Source organism: Schistocerca serialis, chromosome 9 (assembly GCF_023864345.2).
Source record: "Schistocerca serialis cubense isolate TAMUIC-IGC-003099 chromosome 9, iqSchSeri2.2, whole genome shotgun sequence".
In the NCBI taxonomy this organism is placed as follows: Eukaryota; Metazoa; Arthropoda; class Insecta; order Orthoptera; family Acrididae; genus Schistocerca; species Schistocerca serialis.
In genome coordinates, this window is record NC_064646.1 from 308,260,330 (window position 1) to 308,272,386 (window position 12,057).

The 12,057-nt window shown below is 45.2% G+C and overlaps 1 protein-coding gene across 6 annotated transcripts in view; it reads right to left on the bottom strand.

Annotated features, from left to right (window-relative positions):
• Positions 1-12,057, bottom strand: part of LOC126418892 (uncharacterized) — a 277,815-nt gene that overhangs the window by 119,043 nt on the left and 146,715 nt on the right. The gene's annotated exons all lie outside the window — the stretch shown is intronic.

The following is a 12,057-nucleotide window of genomic DNA, read 5'->3' on the forward strand; positions in this document are numbered from 1 at the left end:
TGTCGCGAGACGCGGACGCTTTTCAGTGCAACACTCGTGTTCCCACTGGGACGATACGGTACGCGATGCGCCTCGCCATACGACAAGCGACAAGACAGCACGAATCACGTTTTTGTTTCACTTTCAAATGGTTCAAATGGCTCTGAGCACTATGGGACTTAACATCTATGGTCATCAGTCCCCTAGAACTTAGAACTACTTAAACCTAACTAACCTAAGGACATCACACAACACCCAGTCATCACGAGGCAGAGAAAATCCCTGACTCCGCCGGGAATCGAATCCGGGAACCCCGGCGCGGGAAGCGAGAACGCTACCGCACGACCACGAGCAGCGGACTGTTTCACTTTCAGCTGCAATCCTGAGCTCTTCTTAAGAGGACGTTATTGTGGCCTCAACTCGAAAAATTCCAAGAATTCCACGGTATGAGCCCAGGCAGTTTCCAGTTTTAGAGTATCAGCTACTCCGGCAAAGCTGGACACAAATTATCGAGTTGCTATTTCTCTGCTAAGGGGTTACTCATTACAGTAACTTGTTGAAAGTGTGTGAATGACGTTAAGAATGCTACCATCAAAAGTTTATTAATTTTTTTGTAAGATCATCTGTAAGGGGTGTTCTAAAAGAAACGAGCCGGAGGCATAATTACAGAAACCAGAACGTGCATGTTAGAAGTATTGACCCTGGATGTTGAGACACTTGTCCCACTGTGACACAAGGCGGCTAATGGTTGTCTCATAAAATTCCCGAGTCTGCGATGTTAACCAGTTCCGCATGTACAGCTGGACGTCGTCATCCGAGGTGAATCGTTTGACCCTCACAGTCTTTTAAGAGGATTAATGATGGGGGCCCGTGTGCCGGGCAGCCTGGATGTGGTATTTAGGTGGTTTCCCCATCCTTCTAAGGCTGGTACCCAAGTCCCGCGTCCGTCAGACAGTTTGGAAACATTTCCCATTTCCATACGAATTACGCTACAGCAGACAGTGGGGAGCGGGAGGGACGGGGGGGGGGGGGGGGGGAATGTAACAATGTGGTGATGGTGACAGAAGAACTTCTGGCCGCCCTCTAAAGTAAACATTCCGAATCGGTTAGTTGGCATGTTGATGCAGGACAACGCACAAGAAAACTAAAGGAAGAAAGTTCATACACACTACTGGCCATTAAAAGTGCTACAACACGAAGATGACGTGCTACAGACGTGAAATTTAACCGACAGGAAGAAGATGCTGCGATATGCAAATGATTAGCTTTTCAGAGCATTCACACAAGGTTGGCGCCGGTGACGACACCTACAACGTGCTGACATGAGGAAAGCTTCCAACCGATTTCTCATGCACAAACAGCAGTTGACCGGCGTTGCCTGGTGAATCGTTGTTGTGACGCCTCGTGTAAGGAGGAGAAATGCGTACCATCACGTTTCCGACTTTGATAAAGGTCGGATTGTAGCCTATCGCGATTGCGGTTATCGTATCGCGACAGTGCTGCTCGCGTTGGTCGAGATCCAATGACTGTTAGTAGAATATGGAATCGGTGGGTTCAGGAGGGTAACACGAAACACCGTGCTGGATCCCAACGGCCTCGTATCACTAGCAGTCGAGATGACAGGCATCTTATCCGCATAGCTGTAACGGATCGTGCAGCCACGTCTCGATCCCTGAGTCAACAGATGGGAACGTTTGCAAGACAACAACCATCTGCACGAACGGTTCGACGACGTTTGCGTTACCCTTGACGCTGCATCACAGACAGGAGCGCCTGTGATGGTGTACTCAACGACGAACCTGCGTGCACGAATGGTGAAACGTCATTTTTTCGGATTAAACCTGGTTCTGTTTACAGTATCATGATAGTCGCATCCGTGTTTGGCGAAATCGCGGTGGACGCACATTGGAAGCGTGTATTCGTCATCGCCATACTGGCGTATCACCCGGCGTGATGGTATGGGGTGCCATTGGTTACACGTCTCGGTCACCTCTTGTTCGCACTGACGGCACTTTGAACAGTGGACGTTACATTTCAGATGTGTTACGACCCGTGGCTCTACCCTTCATTCGATCCCTGCGAGACCCTACATTTCAGCAGGATAATGTACGACCAGATGTTTCAGGTCCTGTACGGGCCTTTCTGGATACAGAAAATGTTCGACTGCTGCCCTGACCAGCACATTCTCCAGATCTCTCACCAACTGAAAACGTCTGGTCAATGGTGGCTGAGCAACTGGCTCGTCACAATACGCCAGTCACTACTCTTGATGAACTGTGGTATCGTGTTGAAGCAGCACGGGCAGATGTAACTGTACACGCCATCCAAGCTCTGTTGGACTCAATGCCCAGGCGTAGCAAGGCCGTTATTACGACCAGAGGTGGTTGTTCTGGGTACTGATTTCTCAGGATCTATGCACCCAAATTGCGTGAAAATGTAAGCACATGTCAGATCTAGTATAATATGTTTTCCCAATGAATACCCGTTTATCATCTGTATTTCTTCTTGGTGTAGCAATTTTAATGGCCAGTAGTGTATATAAAACATTTTTAAGCACAGATGACTTGAAATTTCCTTCACAATATGTGTATCGTACGGTACAGGTTGCGAGGTGCGACCAGCATTCCATATCGCGCTGGGCGATGTGATAGAGATGCGCATCGATGACTTAACGGTGTTGCGCCAATGTCAACCATGTAAGTCGGCTTTTGAGACTGTCTCGCTTCTGCGTATGCACGTACAAATATTTTTAAGCTACGAAAATTACTGTGTTCATCATCTGCTGTTTCTGGTAAACTACAAATGATACACACAATAGCCGCGCGTAGTGGCCGCGCGGTTCGAGGCGCCGTGTCACGGATTGCGCGGCCCCTCCCGCCGGAGGTTTGAGTCCTCCCTCGGCCTTGCGTATGTGTGTGTGTTGTTCTTAGCATAAGTTAGTTTAACTAGTGTATAAGTCTAGGTACCGATGACCTCAGCAGTTTGGTCCCTTAGGAATTCATACTTTTTTTTTTTTTTTTTTTTTTTTTTTTTTTTATACACAGAATATTCCCATGTACACTTACGAGCAAAACTTTAGGACCACCTGCTTAATAACTTGTTTGTCCGTCTTTGGAACGGAATACATCACTAATTTTGCATATAAAGGGATAAAATACTTTGTTGGTAGGTTTGTGGCATTAGATGTCTACGCACAGGTCACGTAATTCGCGTAAATAACGGGACAGTGATTTGCGTACGTGGTGACAGCGCCCGATAGCGACCAAGATGGGTTCTATAGGGTTTACATGAGGCGAATTTGGTCACCGGGACATCAACGTGACTTCACTATAATGTTCCTTAAACCATTGTAGCATAGCACGGTTCTGCCTCCAATACACGGACCATTATCCTGCTGAAAGATGACATCGCCGTCGGGGAAGACATCAAGCATCAAGGGATGCGGTGGTTCGTAGCTGTCAGCGTGTCGACTACTATCCCAGGTTCGGCGCAAGCGCAGGAGAATGTCTCCCATAGCATAATACTGCTCGCACCAGCCTGCTTCCGTGGCATCGCCGTTCGCATCGATGGCGGCGTTCGTGGTGACTATCGACCTAGTGTAGCAAAAACGTGATACATCCGAAGAGCCGAGACGTTTCCATTGATCGACAGTCGAATCCGGATGGTCTCACGCCCACTGGAATGGTAACTGACAATCCCGTTGGGTCAGCATGTGAACACGTAAGGGTGGTCTGCTGCGAAGCTCCATGTTCCTAACGTACGATGAATGGTGTGCTCCGAAATACTTGTGAGTGCACCAGCATTGTGCTCCTTCGGAGGAGAAGCCACAGATGACCATCTATCCTGCTGTACACAGCAGACAAGCCTCCGAACCCCAAGTTCTATGAGCTTACCAGTAATCCGCCCTTTGTCAAAGTCGCTTATCTCATTGGATTTCCCCATTCGCAGCCCATATCTTCGCTAGAGTGAACCCCGTCCGTGTCTGTTCCGCTTACATATTTTTGTTACCATGTCGCTTGCCCGCATTACCACGTGACGACATCCAACGGCGCGGTGGGGAGTGGTCACAATGTTTTGGCTTATTATTGTGTGTTGCAGAGTCGGCAAAAGAAAATTATGTCAGTTGCGGTGAGCTTCTCATGGCTGCTTTATGCTAAGACTCCTGTAACCTGAGCTGAACTGTTCACCATATTTTCCCCGAAGTATAGGATATTCATACTCGTAAACATATGAGTCACAATGCGAGTGGAGATTTCTAATTAAGTGTATTGAAGAATTCGTCGTAAATGTGGGCGGTTGCTCAGCTGTGAACTGCACTAACTATTGCAAAAATGGTTTTTGCATGTTAGAGTACCTACCTAGTGGCCGTGCGGTCTAACGCTCGGCTTTCCGGGGGGGGGGGGGGGGGGGGGGGGGAAGGAGCCCGGCGGATCTGTGTCGAGGTCCGGTGAACCGGCCAGTCTGTGGATGGTTTTTAGGCGGTTTTCCATCTGCCTCGGCGGCTACGGGCTGGTTCCCCTTATTCCGCCTCAATTACACTATTTCGGCGATTGCTGCGCAAACAAGTTCTCCACGTACGCGTACACCACCATTTACCACGCAAACATAGGGGTTACACTAGTCTGGTGTGAGACGTTCCCTGGGGGGGCCACCAGGGGCCGAACCGTACAATAACCCTGGCTTCGGTGTGGGGCGGCGGAGGGGTGAAGTGGACTGCGGTAGTCGTCGTGGGGTTGTGGACCACTGCGGCTGCGGCGGGGACGGAGCTTCTCCGTCGTTTCTAGGTCCCTGGTTAACATATAGTACAATACAATACCTACTTAATGACCCTGAATGAAGAAAAAGATGAGCCATAGACTGTCGGAAAAACAATCGGCAACCAACCGATGCTCAGTTGTGTTTTATAAATATACGCTAATAGAAGTACTTATAATCACGAAACCAGTTGCATGCAATTGCGTTTCTTCCCGGTCGAAAACTGTACTGAAGCAGTTCGTCTCAAATTTTTTTTTCCATTCCCGTGATATTTTAGCAACTGGAAAAATGGGAAGCATATTTTTGATGTATTTATACAACTTATCATAACTATACACACACAAAACTGGATAATACTTTACGCCATTTCTTATACCACAGTAGAACGAGGGATAATTCAGATATTTTTATAGCGGATTGGTCATTCTGAGGGAACCTGCACAAGTAACATAACCTACAAAGTATAAAGTTTTTACCACAACTCGAAGAGCAACAAACCTATCATGAAGAACCGAGAATGAACACTGGTTAAATAATAGATGAAACTAATAATAAAAATTTATTTCACTGTAAGATGAAACTATGCTTTCCCCCGCCTCTGTACAGTGAAAATGCGGCATTTCTTAAAGTACCTCCTTTTGAATGAAAAATAAACACCTCTTTTACAAGCGGCTGAATACAGGCAAAACTAATACATAGCCGCAGGTTGTCCATAACACACATTTTTGAAGACATTGGTACCGAGTTCTTAACTCATCACATTTAATATTTACAAATTATCACCTAAGTTCCGAGCATACATTCCTATAGCTGTGCAATATTACATTTCAATGTTTCTATTACATGAAAAGGGCATTCTAAATATTTCTATAAACATTAATTACGGTTTGGTTCACTTTATACATTCACTATGAAATATCTTATAAGCAATACAGTAAAAAATTTCGTGAATGGTTAACCACCCACAAGGTAAACACTGCTGAATCATCAGAGATGGGGAAAACATGGCGGGTGATTCAGCCTGTTATATAGTGGCTCTACTTTGCGCATCTAAAATTGCATAACTGTATTTTGTATACGTCGTTATGGCAACGTCTCAGTGCTGTCCCAGCTGTGTAGAAGAATAATGTTTTCGGATGCAGCCTTGTACGCTTCGCAGATGAGAACTGCCAACAACACAGCCAGCTGTCAGGGTTCTCCTGTAGCCGACTTTACTGCAGAGACTGACATTAACGTTTTGTCACCTCGATATTTCTAGTAGTATGTGTTTGTTTTCACAGATATGTATAAAACCGAACGAATTTTCAATAAATGAAAAATTCATAACTTCATATATGTAAATTATCAAGTAATGTATTAAGACCACATTTAGTTAAATAATATTTGACAATATATCACTGTAATGGCCGGCCGGAGTGGCCGAGCGGTTCTAGGCGCTACAGTTTGGAACCGCGCACCCGCTACGGTCGCAGGTTCGAATCCTGCCTCGGGCATGGATGTGTGTGATGTCCTTAGGTTAGTTAGGTTTAAGTAGTTCTAAGTTCTAGGGGACTGATGACCTAAGAAGTTAAGTCCCATAATGCTCAGAGCCATTTTTCACTGTAATGCCTTCAGTATTGGGTCACGACATAATCGTTTTCGAATACGTGTATAATGCTGGATTTCAATATCACTTGTGCTTTGTAACCAGTTTCAAACGCTCTTACATGTTACCAACCATTTTTGCGCTGTTCTCAGACCCAACTGTTTCCCATGCTGCTTTCACCTTCTTTTTCAGGTCTTATTCGAGCTGGATGTATTTCTCCTGACCCTTCAACTGCGTTCGTGCCAGAAATTTCTATGAGATTAAGGCCGGGCATCTAAGCTGGTGTCTGAATGGCTTCAGGAGAGTCATAAAGAAGTCGTTCTCTTACAATATAGGGTGCGTGCTTCGGGTCGTTATCTTGTAAACATTTGAATGTACATCTAACCTCCAACTTCTCAGTACTCTTGTGAAAATTTGGCATCAGACTGCTTTCACGTGTTGGTGAAAAAGTAATCTCTCCCGCTGTAAATGATGAAATACAGCATTACACCAAAATATCCCTGTTTTGCAGTACGTTGCAAACGCTTAGCTGGCAGCTGATCATCCGGCTTTCATACCACCCCAGTTATTCTCTCTGCTGGAAAAACGACGAATTTTCTCTCATCAGCAAATGCATCATTCCACCACTCACGCCATTTGGTAGCGTGGTCAATTTTAAGGCATGGCTACATGTATATTGAGCAAGCAGTAAAGGAAACAAAAGAAAAATTCGGAGTAGGTATTAAAATCCATGGAGAAGAAATAAAAACTTTGAGGTTCGCCGATGACATTGTAATTCTATCAGAGACAGCAAAGGGCTTGCAAGAGCAGTTGAACGGAATGGACAGTGTCTTGAAAGGAGGGTATAAGATGAACATCAACAAAAGCAAAACGAGGATAATGGAATGTAGTCGAATTAAGTTGGGTGATGCTGAGGGAATTAGATTAGGAAATGAGACACTTAAAGTAGTAAAGGAGTTTTGCTATTTGCGGAGCAAAATAACTGATGATGGTCGAAGTAGAGAAGATATAAAATGTAGATTGGCAATGGCAAGGAAAGCGTTTCTGAAGAAGAGAAATTTGTTAACATCGAGTATAGATTTAAGTGTGAGGAAGTCGTTTCTGAAAGTATTTGTATGGAGTGTAGCCATGTATGGAAGTGAAACATGAACGATAAATAGTTTGGACAAGAAGAGAACTGAAGCTTTCGAAATGTGGTGCTACAGAAGAATGCTGAAGATTAGATGGGTAGATCACATAACTAATGATGAAGTATTGAATAGAATTGGGGAGAAGAGGAGTATGTGGCACAACTTGACAAGAAGAAGGGATCGGTTGGTAGGACATGTCCTGAGGCATCAAGGGATCACAAATTTAGCATTGGAGGGCAGCGTGGAGGGTAAAAATCGTAGAGGGAGACCAAGAGATGAATACACTAAGCAGATTCAGAAGGATGCGGGTTGCAGTAAGTACTGGGAGATGAAGAAGCTTGCACAGGATAGGGTAGCATGGAGAGCTGCATCAAACCAGTCTCAGGACTGAAGACCACAAGAAGAAGAAGACATGACGGAAATCTGACACGCGTTTTCGAACCGCGCATTTAAACATCTGGTGTTAGTATCACAATTTCAAATCCATCCAGGTAACTCTGCATACTTGACGAGTTATCCCAGTTTTATTTGAATATCTGAATAACCGCATGCAGAATATCTGAAAACGAAACAGACTGCAGCTACTAACGAGGCCTACCGCTCGTCGTCTGAACTTCCTTGAAATTCGATCGCGCAACAGCGCGCCTCAACGCGTTTTAACATCTGAACTTTACCTTAACAGGAGGCTATTGCGTCGGTTCTGTTTGTTCGCACATGGCTTTCTTTCTTGCCAGTCTTCCATCGTACCCTTGTTCTCCGATAACCTCACGACCGTTGGGTCACTTTCTTGCTTACAACATTCCTGCAGCAACTGGATTGCAGTTTTCGGTGCATTCCATCGATAAATACGCTTAACCTTTCATGTAGCTTCCTTCGGTGCCCCTTGTGAGGGACCGATTCTTTGCGATATTCCTCCTCAAATCGGCTTATGTATACCCAAATGTAACTCCTGGGATGTTAAAGTAATTAGCAATATGTCTGTGGTGCGACCCTTCGCACGATGAAAGACGACTCGTTGTCGCTCATTGAACGTCGTGTTACTTCATTCCATGCTTCCCATTACCTCCTTGTAAGTCACAGGACGATAACATGTGGATGGACAGGGAGAAAGAGGCCGCAAAATAACACACAACGCTGTTGTGTTCACTACACAACCTATCGTGTTGTTTTTTTGGGATGTATCTAAATAATGTATAGTTGTCATCAACTCGTAAAGCTGTTATGTGTATAGTAATATGCCGTTTACATTGTATACACGCTCTTGTAGAAAAGTTAGTAATGATGAAGAAAGACATGTATGGATGAAAGGACTTGGTGCACTTGCAGAAAATGTAACTGTAACTGGAGAATTACTTTGTACTACAATTATTAATAAAGTGTTATCCGTGACCGCTGTACATTCACTGGGCACGGTCTTATACTCCCACTGGAGGTGGTACGCCTTTACCTTGCCCAACCAGTTTAACGTGGACTCCAAACGAATTTACAACTTGCCGTTATTCCCGTTGGCGAACCGCTCTCCGAGATAAAATGCGGGAAAAACACTGGTCTCAGGATTTAATCCTGGCCCTATGTTTAGCCCAATAGGACCTCACAGCTACCTAACTTATGCGTTACAGTGATCGGCGGGAGAGAGTCGTTGTTGCCGTCTGAGGATGTAGCTCTGTGTGCTCAATTTCGAACCTTGTACACCCCCAAATCGCCTAGAAATTAAATCCTGTGTTATTCCTACTATACTGCGTAAGCACAATAATTAATTTGTTTTATTTGCTGCCCTCCCTGGTTTATTTATTTATTCGCACGGCTTACATGGTCATTTTAGTCTTATTTAAGGACTTAATATATGAAAGGTTAATATACCCAAAAATATACGCAATATGAATAAGGAAACAAACAATATAGAGAAAATATTATAACTGTATATCTAAGTCTGAGTGTCACCAAACACTGCTCTCTGTGTCTACCAGGAAATTTTCTTAGTATACTCTCTTCGTTCAGGTGCTACATACACATATCAAAAAAAGTTTTGCATCACCTCGGTTCTGAGAGTTCCGGAACCTGTGCAGAAAATTGCAATAGAGATCAACATAAACATCATTTCCGCCCTTTTTATTGCTCATGAAAACCACACATTGCATGTTGTCACCACCATACAGCGAAACATTCAGAGGTGGTGGTCCAGATTGCTGTACACACCGGTACCTCTAATAGGCAGTAGCACGTCCTCTTGCATTGATGCATGCCTGTATTCGTCGTGGCATACTATCCACAAGTTCATCAAGGAACTGTTAGTCCAGATTGTCCCACTCCTCAACGGCTATTCGGCGTAGATCCCTCAGAGTGGTTGGTGTGTCACGTCGTTCATAAACAGCCCTTTTCAATCTATCCCAGGCATGGTCGATAGGGTTCATGTCTGGAGAACATGCTGGCCACTCTAGTCGAGCGATGTCGTTATAATGAAGGAAGTCATTCACAAGATGTGCACGATTGGGGCGCGAATTATCGTCCATGAAGACGAATGCCTCGCCAATATCCTGACGATATGGTTGCACTATCGATTGGAGGATGGCATTCACGTATCGTGCAGCCGTTACGGCGCCTTTCATGACTACCAGCGGCGTACGTCGGCCCCAATGCCGCCCCAAAACAGCAGGGAACCTCCATCTTGCTACACTCGCTGGACAGTGTGTCTAAGGCATTCAGTCTGACCAGGTTGCCTCCAAACAGTTCTCCGACGATTCTCTGCTTGAAGGCATATGCGACACTCATCGGTGAAGAGAGCGGTCCATTGCCAATTGCACACAGTGTCGTAACACGACATCCTGTGGCTGCACGAAAAGCATTATACAACATGGTGGCGTTGCTGTCAGGGTTCCTCCGAGCCATAATCCGCAGGCAGCGGTCATACACTGCAGTAGTAACCCTTGGGCGGCCTGAGCGAGGCATGTCACTGACAGTTCCTGTCTCTCTGTACGTCCTCCATGTCCGAACAACATCGCTTTGGTTCACTCTGAGACGCCTGGACACTTCCCCTGTTGAGAGCCATTCCTGGCTAAAGGAACAATGCAGACGCTTTGGAACCGCGGTATTGGCCGCCTAGGAATACACGAGCCGTGTCTCCTTCCTGGTGGAATGGCTGGAACTGATCGCCTCTCGGACTCCCTCCGTCTAAAAGGTGCTGCTCATGCATGGTTGTTTATTTCTCTGAACAGTCAACGGGACTGTGTCTGTGATACAATATCCACAGCCTATCTTCAGTAGTTCTGGGAACAGGTGTGATGCAAAACTTTTTTTTATGTGTGTAGTTTGCACAGGATCACCACAGAAACACGTCATGGCATCTTTTAACCCCCATTCATACAAACAGGCACCACATCTTATATACCCTGTACGGAATCGACTCATGTGTGTCCCTAGTTTTTTGGGCAGACGAAATCCATGTACACGTTCGCTGTGGTCAGTTATACGATGAGAATTAGCCGGAAGAAACTTCTCCCATACCTCTTTCCATTCTTGACAAATATCAGATACAAGACGTGCATCTTGCGTTGGCCAGGTTGATTTTATAGATTTGAGTTTGCTGGCATGTGCATTCTTTAGTTGATTATAAACAATTGCGTTCTGGTAAGCGAAACACTTTTGGGACTCCCTTATTGCTGCTGCTTCTCGTTTTATTGATGGAGGTGCAATATTGTATTATACAGGCAACCATGGAAGTGGTGTAGATTTAGTATTACCACTGATTATTCTCATTGCTTGATGCAATTTGACGTCAAGTACGCGTCCATGTGCATTATTCTTCCACCCTGGAGCACAGTGTTCTGCCGTGCAGTAAAGTAATGCCAAAGAATCAGTACGAAGAGTACTGCATTTACAACTCATCCTGCCAGTTTTCTGGCAATATCAATTCTGGGGGTCACATTTTTTTGCCACGTTTTCCTCCCTGTAAATATAATGGTCCGCCGTGTCTTAATTACAGTGTGATGCCACAAGGAGACGTCTGAAGCAAATTTGAGAGAAGCACCCATCGAAGCGTTACTATCCTGTCGCTCAAAAAGGGTAGGGTACATAGAGCGTATACTCAGGTGGCTCATACCTTATCTGGTCATTAGTGTTCGGACACATAGTGGACGTTAATACAGGTGTCGCCACGCTTCACCTTACTGAAGGTTTGAGCTCTGCTGGGGACACTTTCAATGTGATGTCTGAATGTCTGTGGAGGAATCGCAGCCTATTCTTACTGCAGAGCCGAAACGAGAGAAGGTAATGATATTGAGCACGAAGTCTTCCCAAAGGTGTTCACTGTGTTCAGATCGGGACCCTGGACAGGCCAGTCCACTTGAGGAATGTTTTTGTCGACAAACCATTGCCTTTCAGATGCTGCTTTATGGCAGGTTGCGTTGTCTTGCCGATACAAATGAGCATCTTTTCCGAACTGTTCCTCCAATGTACCCAGCAGCACACAATACTACAAAATGTGTTCATATCCTTCGACATTTAGCCTTTTCTTAAGTGCAATATGGGGACCACAGCCTAAGCACGGAAAACAACTCATTCATTGTACTGATGGCAAGTAACGTCCTCTAGACATTCGCCAAATCCAAATCC